Source organism: Rhagoletis pomonella, unplaced genomic scaffold, assembly GCF_013731165.1.
Source record: "Rhagoletis pomonella isolate Grant_MI unplaced genomic scaffold, Rhpom_1.0 Rhpom_scaffold_00013, whole genome shotgun sequence".
NCBI classification, from domain to species: Eukaryota; Metazoa; Arthropoda; class Insecta; order Diptera; family Tephritidae; genus Rhagoletis; species Rhagoletis pomonella.
The window spans coordinates 3,404,081-3,416,171 of record NW_023458567.1 but is presented as its reverse complement, the minus strand read 5'-3'; the positions used below and the strand labels follow the sequence as shown (position 1 = coordinate 3,416,171).

At 32.3% G+C, this 12,091-nt stretch overlaps 1 long non-coding RNA gene across 1 annotated transcript in view; it reads left to right on the top strand.

Moving 5' to 3' along the window:
• Positions 1-2,023: 2,023 nt before the first annotated feature.
• Positions 2,024-12,091, top strand: part of LOC118748515 — a 55,956-nt gene continuing 45,888 nt past the window's right edge. Inside the window, exon 1 of the long non-coding RNA XR_004994062.1 lies at positions 2,024-2,117. This is a non-coding gene — a long non-coding RNA (uncharacterized LOC118748515). The remainder of the gene's footprint in view (positions 2,118-12,091) is intronic.

Here is a 12,091-nt window from a genome sequence, read left to right as displayed (position 1 = left end):
AAAAAAAAAACTATACAAATACATACATGAATAATATAATAAGCTCATTAACGCCCACATGCTGCTACGAAACACCCAACACAGCTTAGCCTATTTAGGGGCGCCAGAACTTAAGCACTCCAATGCGTCGGCTTATCACCGCATACTACTACTAATACGTATGTATGTATGTACGGTGGCGGTAAAATAAATAGGGAAGAGACATTTTAGCAAGTTTTGACTATTTTTCTTTGTGTAAAAACAACATTAAACCAAAATTTCAAACTTTGTAGAATATTTGTAAAACTTCGACGAATTTTGACAAATGTTCATAAAAATTGTAAACTTCTTAAACAAATTTTTTAGAAGTTTTTGAGTACGCAGTTTTGTAGCCCATTAAATTTTAGTATCATAAACTGCAAGCCTAAAGTAGCTTGGACTTGCCGTTGTTTTTTGACATTTTTTTGTTGGCGCATTTTCTTCCACACAAAGCTCAAAATTTTAATGAAACTTTTTACGAATTTTTCTTATTTTTTTCGTTTTTTTTTACTTCCACATTTGGCAATACAAAGTTGTTGCGTTTCAAAAAAAAAATTTTATTAAAAATTGTTTTTCCACAAATATTTTTTATTGCTTGCTTTGATCTCAAAATTAAAAAAAAACAAAGTTCAGAAATTCAACATATTTTTTTGAAAAGTAAAAATATTAAAAAAAAATAAATAATTTAAAAATATTTTTTTGAAAGTTAGGTTAAAATTGTTTTTATTGTTCATGCAATTTCCGTGCAAGTAAGAATATAGAAAAATTTGTACAATTGCTAACTATATTTTTTAGTTTGACTTTTTGCTCCTTCAAATTCCATCAGAGCTGTGCGGCCATGCGTTCTTACGAGGGATGTTTCCGAAGTTCTGGGAATAGCTACTTAAACTTTACACTTTCTTATACTAAAATTGAATGGCCTACAACTGCAAACTCAGATTGTTTTTTATAAAACTTTGTCGAATTTTCCTAATTTTTGTACAAAGTTTAAAATCTTTACTTACATGGTTTTTGTTAGATAACGAGCTACATTTTCATATGAAATTAATAAACATTAAATAAACGAAAGGAAAATAGCGGAAGAATTCTAAAATGTCTCTTCCTTATTTATATTTTCGCCACTGTATATACATATGTATGTGGGTGCTTTAAGTATTATGCTCTCTGCGGCCGTGCACACGCATCTAGCTTCCCCTCCTTTAACCCAAATCTAACCAAATCTTGCTGCTACATATATATGTACACTCATTCGCCTCTGATGCTGTGCTTACAGTCTAGCTACATTTTTTTTTTCGTCTGGCTGTTGGCGCGTTTTGCTGTTGTTCTGCCTCCTCTTGTTTTTGTTTCATCTATTGAGTTATGTAGCAACTTAGGCATTACCTAGCCAACAACAACCGCATTAATGAAAAATAACAGACAGCAAATCATTGTTGGCGCTGGTTTATATGGCTCTCTTAAGTACTTAAGCACCTATTCATCTTCCGACATTCTCAAGGCGTTGTTTTTATTACATCTGCCTCTTCATATTGTATTATTATCATTATTATTGTAATAAATTTTAACGAACCCTCTACAGCGCATGTATGTACATATGTATATACATAGCTCGTCTGTCTACTGGCCCAATCTTATCTCGTCTGCCAAGTTTTCCACTTCTTTAGCCTTTTTAATTTCGCGGCAAATTAACGTTTAATAATTCAACATTAATTATGACAACAGCTAATTTATGTGAATTACTTTTATTAGTGAAGCGCAACTCTGTTATATTTCGATTAATTACAACTGTTCGCGCCCCCCTTTGCCACCCATGCCTAGGTAAATTTTTTGTTGTCGCTATTTTGCCATGGCGTCACCACTCACTCTCCCAACATAATTAATGTCTCCAGAACATTATTGCTGATAAATTTTTAATATTTGTTCAGTACACCCAAAAACATTTTGCCTTTCATTTCATTGTATGCGAATAATTAATTTATTTCTTTCCACCTTTTTTCTTTTTAGTTTCACCGACTCCTCATCGCTTAGTTGATTTGATATATTATATATATATGTGCGAGAATATTATCGAACGCTAATCCGTAGGCAAGCAGAAAATTAATGTAAGTCCAATCACAAATTTTTGCTGTTTATATAATTATTAACCGAGCTTTATTATAAAGTTGATGTGGTGCACTACAGATATGATAGAGCGCAGAAATAGCCATATTTTCTTAATAACAAAATTATAATTTTACTCGTTTTTAATTAAAAAAGCATATCACAGCCTTGCTGCATTGTCATAAATAATAACAAAAAAAAATAATAATAAAAAATTAAATTTGAATTAATTATTCAGACTTAGCTTGGTATGGTTTGGAGGTGTCTTCTATGTTGTGTAGATTTCATAGCTGTATCATCATTTTTATCATTGGAGCTGTAAACTTTAAAGCCGTTTTTCTCGATTTATTTTTTTTTGGATTATTACACACAATGCAGCATTTATTTCAAGAGCAAAGGGAGTGGGCTCATTTAAACCTTCTAACCCCTAACCAGTTAATTACATACAAATATACATATATATATATACTTCTTTACAGATTTAATAATCTATATTTAGAATCGAAATATAAAAAGTTAACATGCTAAAAATATAATACTGTAAAATATAAAAGTCGAAAAGTTACTTAAAAATAAAAGTCTCATAAAAAACTAAACAAAAAAAATTTAACAAAATCAAAAAATATTTTCAATAAAAATGTTGATTCTAGAAACTGTCATTTATCAAAAATTTATCAGTGTAGATTTGTATAATTTTACTTTTCTTCAAAATCGGCGGCCGCTGTGGGCGAGGGGTTAGATTCTAACCGTTAGAGCTACTAGGTGCAAGGTTCGATTCCTGGTGCGTGCAATATCCAAAGAGCAAACTTTATTCTTCTATTACCGGTGGTCCCTCGGCATGTGGTGGCAAACCTCCGAGTGTACTTCTGCCATGAAAACAGCTACACAATTAAAACCATTTGCCATACATGTAAGCGCCTAATATTTATATATTTTTATAACGATAATTATTTTAATGAACCATAACTCGAATTTATAACTTATAACTGCTACAGAAATGATAAATTTTTGTCATACTATTAGGATAATTCTGTTTTGTCATCGATACATTTTTTAGATGCGATATCGATTTTTTTAACGATAACGATATTTGTATTTAGAACTGATAACGTATGACTTTAGTGGTATGATGTCGTTATATTTTGTCAGGAATGAAATGGATAATTATTTTTAAAACGATTACATATTTTTTTTCTGCAGGATTTATATCGATAAACAGTTAAAAAAATATATTTTTTAATATTCGGGGCTGACATCGACAAGTTACTTCATAAATAATACAGAGAAGTTTCTGGCGTGGTATCGACTAATTGATGATGAGACATATGCAATATCGATACATTTTTTTCATTACGATGTCGATATTTTTTCGGAAATTATACCGGTAATTTGTATGATGTTGACAATTTTTTTAGGAACCATCGATACTTCTTTCGAAAACGATATACATATTTTTCAGATATAATATCTTAAATTCTTTCACAATAGATATCCCTTTTTTCAGAAAAGTTATCAACAATTTTTATCGGGACCGATATCGATATTTTTTGTTCAAAATGATAGCGATTAATTTGTTTTATCGATTTGTATGTATGTATGTATGTATTTGGAAAAATACTTGTGAATAATTTGTGCTATAATTGCAGTAATAAACTATTAATCGATAATGATACATATTTTGAATAAAACATATATGTACATTAGGGCGGGTCAATTTTTTTGTGACCTTGCGCGTATAGCATAGGAGAATTCTACTAGTAATTCTAAGTAAACTTACCGAAGAAACCATGGTTCCAAAATCAATCTGGAGTTTGCCGAATTGCGAATAGTTTTTGAAGAAAATATGAAAATTTTCACTGTTGCGCCTTCTGGTGGAATTTTCAGAAAAAGATAAGTACAGAAATGGATTCCTCATACCAACATAGCAGCATATTTTTATACAAAAATTAAGCACTTGTTTACGACAGCACAGCAAAATGCTAAGAAACCTATTATCGCAATTTGGCAAACTACAAATTTATTTTAGACTAATGGTTTCTTCGGAAAATTTTCTTAGAATTACAAACGTAATCCTTCTGTGATACACGCGCATAGTCGCAAAAATCTCACATACAAATTGACCCGTGCTAATGTACATATATATAAATATATATAAGAAAAACCTATTAAAAACATTGAAACCAACATCCTTAAATATTTACTTTAAATTAAGTAGCGAAATAGATAAATATTTTAATGATTTGGATTTTTTATAGACATTTAACTTCCCCAAGGTTTCGTTGTTGAATTAGTTTTCATAAGAGAGAGCGAATTTTTCGTTATCAATTTATCTGTCTCACTTCCACAAATATCGGCTTATTCGGACAGCTGTTCATTTTCCTGTCATTTAAGCTCGTTTAAATCGGCTATAATTACAGTTCATTTAATTGACTTACAAACGAACCGTTAGTCAGTAAATACAAAAAAAAAAACACCAACACTTTGAATCGCACATACGCGCTCTGGCTAATCAACTGCTCCCACCTAACCTCAAGCCGCAACTAGCCAACATAACTGCTATATGTACATTCGTACTAATTAAAGCTTAAACAACTACATACATATGTACATATATAGAATGCATACAATTAAAAGCGCCTAATTATCACCCTTCAACGCCACAATCGCGTAAAATAGTAAAATTGTAAATAATACCCGACTAACCACTTACAAATTTTATTACACCCAGTGGGGGTACAGCGTACGGCGGTACGTACAACCATGCAACGCTGTGTGCAAACAATGCAACAACAATAAATTCAATTCGCAACATAAACAGCCCATGGAGAGCGAACATTGCAGCGCCTGTACTGAACCGAACCTGAACTGCACTGAAATTGCAACAATTGTGCGACTTTGCGAAAAGTTTTCGGTTGAAAGCTACACAGCACAGCAAACAGCACATTTACATTACAGCCAACCGCAATAAAGTTAGTTGGCGCCTAGTAGGTCCACATACGCTCAAGCAGACACTCACACACACACACACTCACAGTCAGTTGCACGCCCGCTAGGGGGCGCGTATTTAAGCTGCATCGCAAATTCCAGCAAAATTACAGATAAACAAAATAAATCCCCAAGCGAATGCAGGAGGAAGAGCGTCGTGAGTTGGTGGGTGAGGGGAATGAGTGAGTGGAAGAACTGTGCAACATAAATGAACTCAGCGCCATTGAAAGGCAGTGGAAGATACATAGAAATGCCATCACGCTTTTGCAAGGGTCGGGGGTATAGTAAAATAACTGTAAATTTCAAATTAAGCCAAATCGCGCGTGGGTTACAAGCGCAAACACTCACTCACTCACTCAAAGCCAGTACAGAGTTGTTTTGCGGCAGCGAGCTGGCTAAAATGTTTTGTTAGTCCCTTAAAATCTCCCCCCCCTGTGTCCAGTTCAAAAAATAACATTTGGCACACTTTACCGTTTTACCGTTAGTAACCGCTGCGCACAGTGAGTGCTGCTGTAGTGTGGCGAAATTTTTGCGCAAAATTTGTTTGATTGTTTGTCCAACGCGCAGTGGCCAGGAGACCGCGAGCCAGCAGCGCAATGAAATGCTGGCGCTTGAAAGGAATTTTTGTGCAACAACGGTGAAGCTTAGTTTTCTGCTGCTATTTAATCTTTATTTATTTGTTATTGTTTTTTCTTTTGCTGCTTTGTAAAGTTATTTTCTCCATGGGGGTTTTTAGTGCAGGCGATTGTTAATTCTTTTATTAAGTTTTGGTAACAACGCTTGCTTTGGGTTGGGTAAGGTTAGGTTGAGAAGACTGCTGGTATTGCCTTTAGCATATCTGAAGGTTCTTTTGGTCTTTGGAAATAATTTTAATATCATCCGATACTCGCTGAGGGTACTCACTCAAATTATTATTTTTTTTACCTTTCGAATCATTATCTCTCACTATCGCAGGGTCAATGAGAGTCTCTTCTATTTTGGCATATTTTCCTACGTGGGGTTTTCAGCCGCGAATTAGTTGCAAATTGTTGCCAGCGCACATTACGTAAATGAAAATTTTTGTTGCATTACTTCTTTCACACTTCAACCAAATCTCGCTAGCCGTTTTTCATTACCTTGTGCCGCTATAAATGAATATGGAAGTAATCAGATAACGTGTGAAGTGAGACTCACAAAGATGTGCCGCTTAAAGGTGAATTTTATTGTTGCCGCTTCTTTGATAAATATTAAATTTCAAAGCCATACCATACCATTCTGGGCAAGACAAAACTGGCAATGATGTGTAAGGGCGAGCGAGAGATTAAGAAAAATAAAGAACTCGAAAGAGATAGCGGTGCTTTGAAAACTTGATTGCGATCTCAATGCTAAGTTGATTGACAATATGTCTTTACATTTTTGAAAAGTTACACCAAAGGGCAGTAAGCTAACCTTGGCTTGATGTGATAGATAGACTTTGGACTTTTGCAAGTGATACTCGAAGTACTATATACATAAACCACTGAACAACAATGAAATGGTGAGCAAATGAGAAACAACAAAAGGAAAGAGTAGTTAAGGGATTGAAGAAAGAGTATGTAAACTATTTTCTTTCAAAATCGTAAATATTCGTTTAAAAATTCTAAAGATGACATTTTTTTATTTTTTAAATTTTAATTGGTTTTTTTTAAACAAAACTAAGTAAAAAAACTGCACTTTTTTATCCAAATATTTTTTTTTCAATCAATTGAAAAAATTATTAAACAAAATCTAGAATTTTCTGCAAACAAATGTTCATAAATGTTAAAGATGGCATGTTTTTACTTTTTAATTTTGATAATTTTTTTTCTTAAAAACCTTTTCCGAAAAATGTTTAAAAAAGTTATAAGATGGCGTGTTTTTACTTCTTTATTTTGACTAAAAAAAGTAATCAATTAAAACAATTTACTTAAAACCAAAAATTCAGAATTTTTTCTTTGGAAACAAAATTATCACATCTTCTTCTTAACTTTTTTTAACTGTTTTCCGAGAACTTTTTTCCTAAAAGTTGTCCTTTCCGTTTTTAATTATAACAACTTTTAATATTTTTTTGTATAACTTTTCTTGAAGTTCTTTCTCAACAAAAATAAATATATTTTTTAGATTCTGCACTATTCGTGAAAAAATCTCAGTTTATTCCAGAATTTTGACGCCTGAAAGTTTATCTAGTATGTATATGCTTTAGTACTTTTTCCAAAATTTTTACAACTTTTTTGTGATAGTTTACTATTTTTTTCCTTTTACAAATTTTTTTGAATTTTTTAGGATTTTTTCCATGACATCCTTTTGAAATGATTCTTGTTTTCTTAATTTTGCCCACTTTTTCTTAAGAACTTTTTAATAGTTGTGTTTTCTAAAAAATACTTTGGTTTCTGCAAAGTTAAAGTTAATTTTTAATATGTTACCCTTTTTCATTTTTTATTTCCTTTATATATAATTTAATAATTTATTTCCTGAGAAAACTTCGAAAATTTTCATTTCATTTCATTTCCTTTTGAAATACATTTTTTCTGTTTTCCTAATTTTTAAATTTTTCTTCAATACCTACATAGTTACAATAAAAATTCCTATAAAATCTTTGGTTTCAATGAAATTTAAATTTAATTAGTTGTTTCATTATTTTTTTTTTATAATAATTATTCTTAAATTGTTCACAAACGGCATATTTATTAATGTTTACTAAAGATAAAAAATAATTGGAAAATCTCGCTAAGGTACGAACAAGTCACGAAGCCGGATTTTAGCAATAAATTTTAGAAGGGCTGTCAGAATCTCGGATGCATAACACGAATACGGAAATTTATGGATTTTTTTTTTCCTTTTGACTACTAATTATTCGCCGTGCACTTGCAATAAATGATTCGACCAAATCACCTTCTAGTTAATGTAAAACTAGAAAAAAATAAATAAAAACAAAATATGACCCTTTCGAGTTTCCAGACACAACAAACGTAAATTGTTCACAGTTATTAGTTATTAAAATGATCTTTGTTCTCTCTTTGTCGGGCTTTGGCGGTGCTGGATTAGCGACGCTTTTCAGCAGTCACCACATCAGCGACAGCAATTTGCAATCAATCGATCGTTCGATGGGTCAGCTTATTGGCTGGTAATCATTTGAACCACCCCCACTTCATGGCGCATCCTCAGCTAGGCAGCTGACTGCTGGTTGCTGGTTGCTGCTTGCTATGCTCAGCATTGACGAGCGTGGAAAATGTAAATTCATTGTTCACCGCGCGTTGTTAAGTGGTTGATTGCCAGTGTCAAAGCTGTGAGTGTGTGTTTGCGGCTATTGATTAGCCACATCTTAGTCTACTCGTAGTATAAAGTTCACAGCAAACGGTCAAGAAATCTGCTGCGCGTCTGTATGCCATATGTGCTTTGCATAATAAAGTGGCAAATAATAAGCGAATAATTGTGAAAAAAGTCGCGTATGCACGGCAAGCCAATGCTGACTGACTGGTTGGTGCTTCAGCCTCAGCTGAAATGCATACTTAACTAATTGAAAGGTAAATAGTACAATTAAATATGTGCGCTATGAGTTTGTTTGTTTACTACTGATCGAGGCTATCATTTAGTACCTTTTGACTACAGGGTGGATTTTACGTTAAATTTTTAATTTAAAATTTTATAATTTTTATACTTGTTAGTATTTACAGCTTATTAAGAGATATCAAATACTTGAATAAAAAAATTTTTAAAAGACGTAAAAACACCGTCGCGAAAAATATTAGTGCAACAATTTCATAGAAGGTATATTAAACAATTTTTTTTTCAGAAATGCAGGAAAATTTTTAGGGCTATACTTTCAATAAAAAATCTTCCTAAAATTTTTTCGCGTCACTTTCTAGATAATTCGTTTTACAAAAACCACAGCGATTGTATCCACGCCTCGAAATTTTATAAATTTAAAAAAAATTACAAATATTTCCGCGGTGTGCCATTATTCCATTAAAACACGATCAACATTTTCACAACTATTTGTGGTCAAAAGTCTAAGTAAAGATTTTTAATAAGATCTTTTAACAAATTTTTTGCAAACGCCATAGCAAATTTTTATTAAAAGTATTTACTAAATAAAAATACAAAAACTTGATTAGGAATCTGTATTGTTCCACTGAAAAATAATTTTCTTCCAATTTTTATACCCGAGCGCACTTGTGCACAAGGGTATTATAACTTTGTTCACATAACGGTTGTTTGTAACAGGCAAAACGAATCGAGATAGATATAGACAAATGTATACATAAATGATCAGGATGAAAAGAGAAATCGATTAAGCGGTGACTGTCTGTCCGTCCGTCTGTGCACACGATAACACGAGTAAAAATTAAGATATCTTAACGAAACTTGGCACGTGTACTTCTTTCGGGCGTAGGACGGATGGTATTGAAAATGGGCAAAATCGGACAATAACCACGCCTACCTCCCATATAACGGTAATTTTCAGAAATACGAAAACTGCGATATCTTAGTAACTACTGAAGATTATTCACTCAAAATTGATATTTGCAATAACTTTTAGACGAAAAATAAGAATATTATAAATTTTTGAAAAATGGGCGTAGCCACGCCCACTTAGTGTTACATGTGTATATCTTGGCAACCGCTGCACCGATTTCTTCCAAACTTGGCACAGTTATTGGCCTTGGTACAGGATACCAAATGGCCGAAAATTTTAAAAATGGGACAATAACCACGCCCACATCCCATATAACGGTAATTTGGAGAAATACGAAATCTTCGATAAATCCGTAAATATTGAAGCTAATTTGTTCAAAATTGATGCTTGCAACAACTCTTTATCAGGAACTACGCTTATCATAAAATTTTGAAAAATGGGCGTGGCACCGCCCACTTATGATCACATATATGTATATCGGTAACCGTTCTACCAATTTGTACCAAACTCGGTATGGTTATTGTGCTTGCCACATAAAAGCAAAACGTTCAAAATTATTGAAATCGGACTAAAATTACGGCTTTTCATATAACGGTAAATTTTAGAAATGCTCGAAACGTCAATATTTCGAAATTTAAGGACGCTAATTTATTCAAAATTGATACACCCCGGCTTACCATGTAGCTGTAGCTTTCGGAAAGGTGAAAAGGCATATATGTAATACTTGCGCCGGGTATTTAATGTTCGGCCCCGCCCGAACTTAGACTTTCTTACTTGTTTTTTTTAAATTTTTTTATAAAATTTGTATCACTTTTTACATAAACTGTAGTGCTCTAATGTTAGAAAATTAGTTGATTTTAGTATGAAAAATTCTAAAGCCTGTTTCTGAGAAATGTTTTGGAAAATTAAAAAAAAAATCAAAATTAACAACGAAGAAATTATAAATTCACGAAAAAGTAGCTCAAAGAATATTTAATCGCAATGAAATTTTTAGAAAAATATTCTTAATAAAAATTCTTATACAAAATTTGTTTGAAAGGTGGTTTCATAAAAATTTGGGTTCATAAAAATTCAAAAGCTGAGTAAAATTAATATTGAATAAATATTCCAGTTAACACTAAAAACCACACACACCAAAATTTCTTAGAAAAATAAATAAATATTTGGCGCTTGCACTTTTGCTTTTGTGTTTGACCGAGCTTCTCCTAAAATGCATGGTGTGCGTCCTGATGGTACAATACAAATGGAGTAACCTGCAATTTTATGAAAAGCTTTCTCAATGCAGAAATACACGAGGAGGTTTGTCATTACCTGCCGCAAGACGACAGCTGTTAGAATGTTTTTTTTAATAAAGATGTTCCTCGGACCAGGGATCGAATCTATTTATGTAGGTCTTACGGAGTGGTAGTACGAATGCAGCCACACCGGCCCAAAAATTACTTTACATTCCAAAAAATATTATTAGAACGATTCATCGAACTATTCAAAGAAAAATTTGACAAAATAAATGTATATTTTTTTTGAATGTAAACGCTTAAGTTAAAAAAGGTAAAATTTTGGTTTTAGGTATAAAATCTGCGTCAAAATATAAAAAATAGAATTGCAAATTTCAAAAACTTTATTAGATAAATTCATGAAAAATATTTTTGTTTTTAAACTTTAATTTTTCACATTTTATTTTCCTTATATTTAAAACTTGCCTTTATAATGACTAAATACATAGTAAAACCATTTGATGTAATCCGTTTTTTCTCCTCAGCAGTTGTGTATGCTTATTATTTTCCATTGCATCATCAAATGTTTGTTTTTATTATTGCTAAACCAAACTCACACTAAATTATCTCACTTCAATATCATTCTAAGCATTATCAACACAAAGCATGTGCCAGAAGTGTTAATGGCATTCAAAAAAAAAATAAATAAATAAATGCAGCTTTCGATTGGCTAAGTGATTAGCAACACTCCGTAATATTCATACAGCCACTAAGCTGGACTTAACTTTACAGTGTGTGCGAAAAAATCAGCCGCCATAAAATCGCGCAACAGACTTTGGGCGACAACAGCTCTCGACTCAGTGCATCGCCAGCCTTTTTTGATACTCATGGCGTTTATTTCGCCGAAGCTTAATGAACTTTAAACTGCAATTGAATAGAATTTGAAAAAAAAAATTACCAGCTTAAAATATTAATTAAAGTTAGTTGTTGCTAGCACGTGACCAGTGGCTGCCATTTATTTGCATTTTCGTATGCGATTTGCACTTTATTCTGTCATTTTTTTTTTTAGTTCGTATTTTAGTTTCAGTAGTTTTCATGAGAATCCGGTTTTGCTGCAACTGTCAGTAAACTACGAATGCTAATGCGTGCCTGTATTTATTTATAGTTTCTTTTTTTTTTGTGCAATTCTGCTATACATGTTAGCTTGCGCTGAACTTGTGCCACTAATCGTAAATAAATAGCACTGGCTGACTAACTGACTAGAGTGTTTTATAATAAAGTTGGCTTTAATGCGCTTATATGGGATTTTTTGTAAGCACACATACACACACATTTTGTTAGGTTAATAATTTCATATACTCAC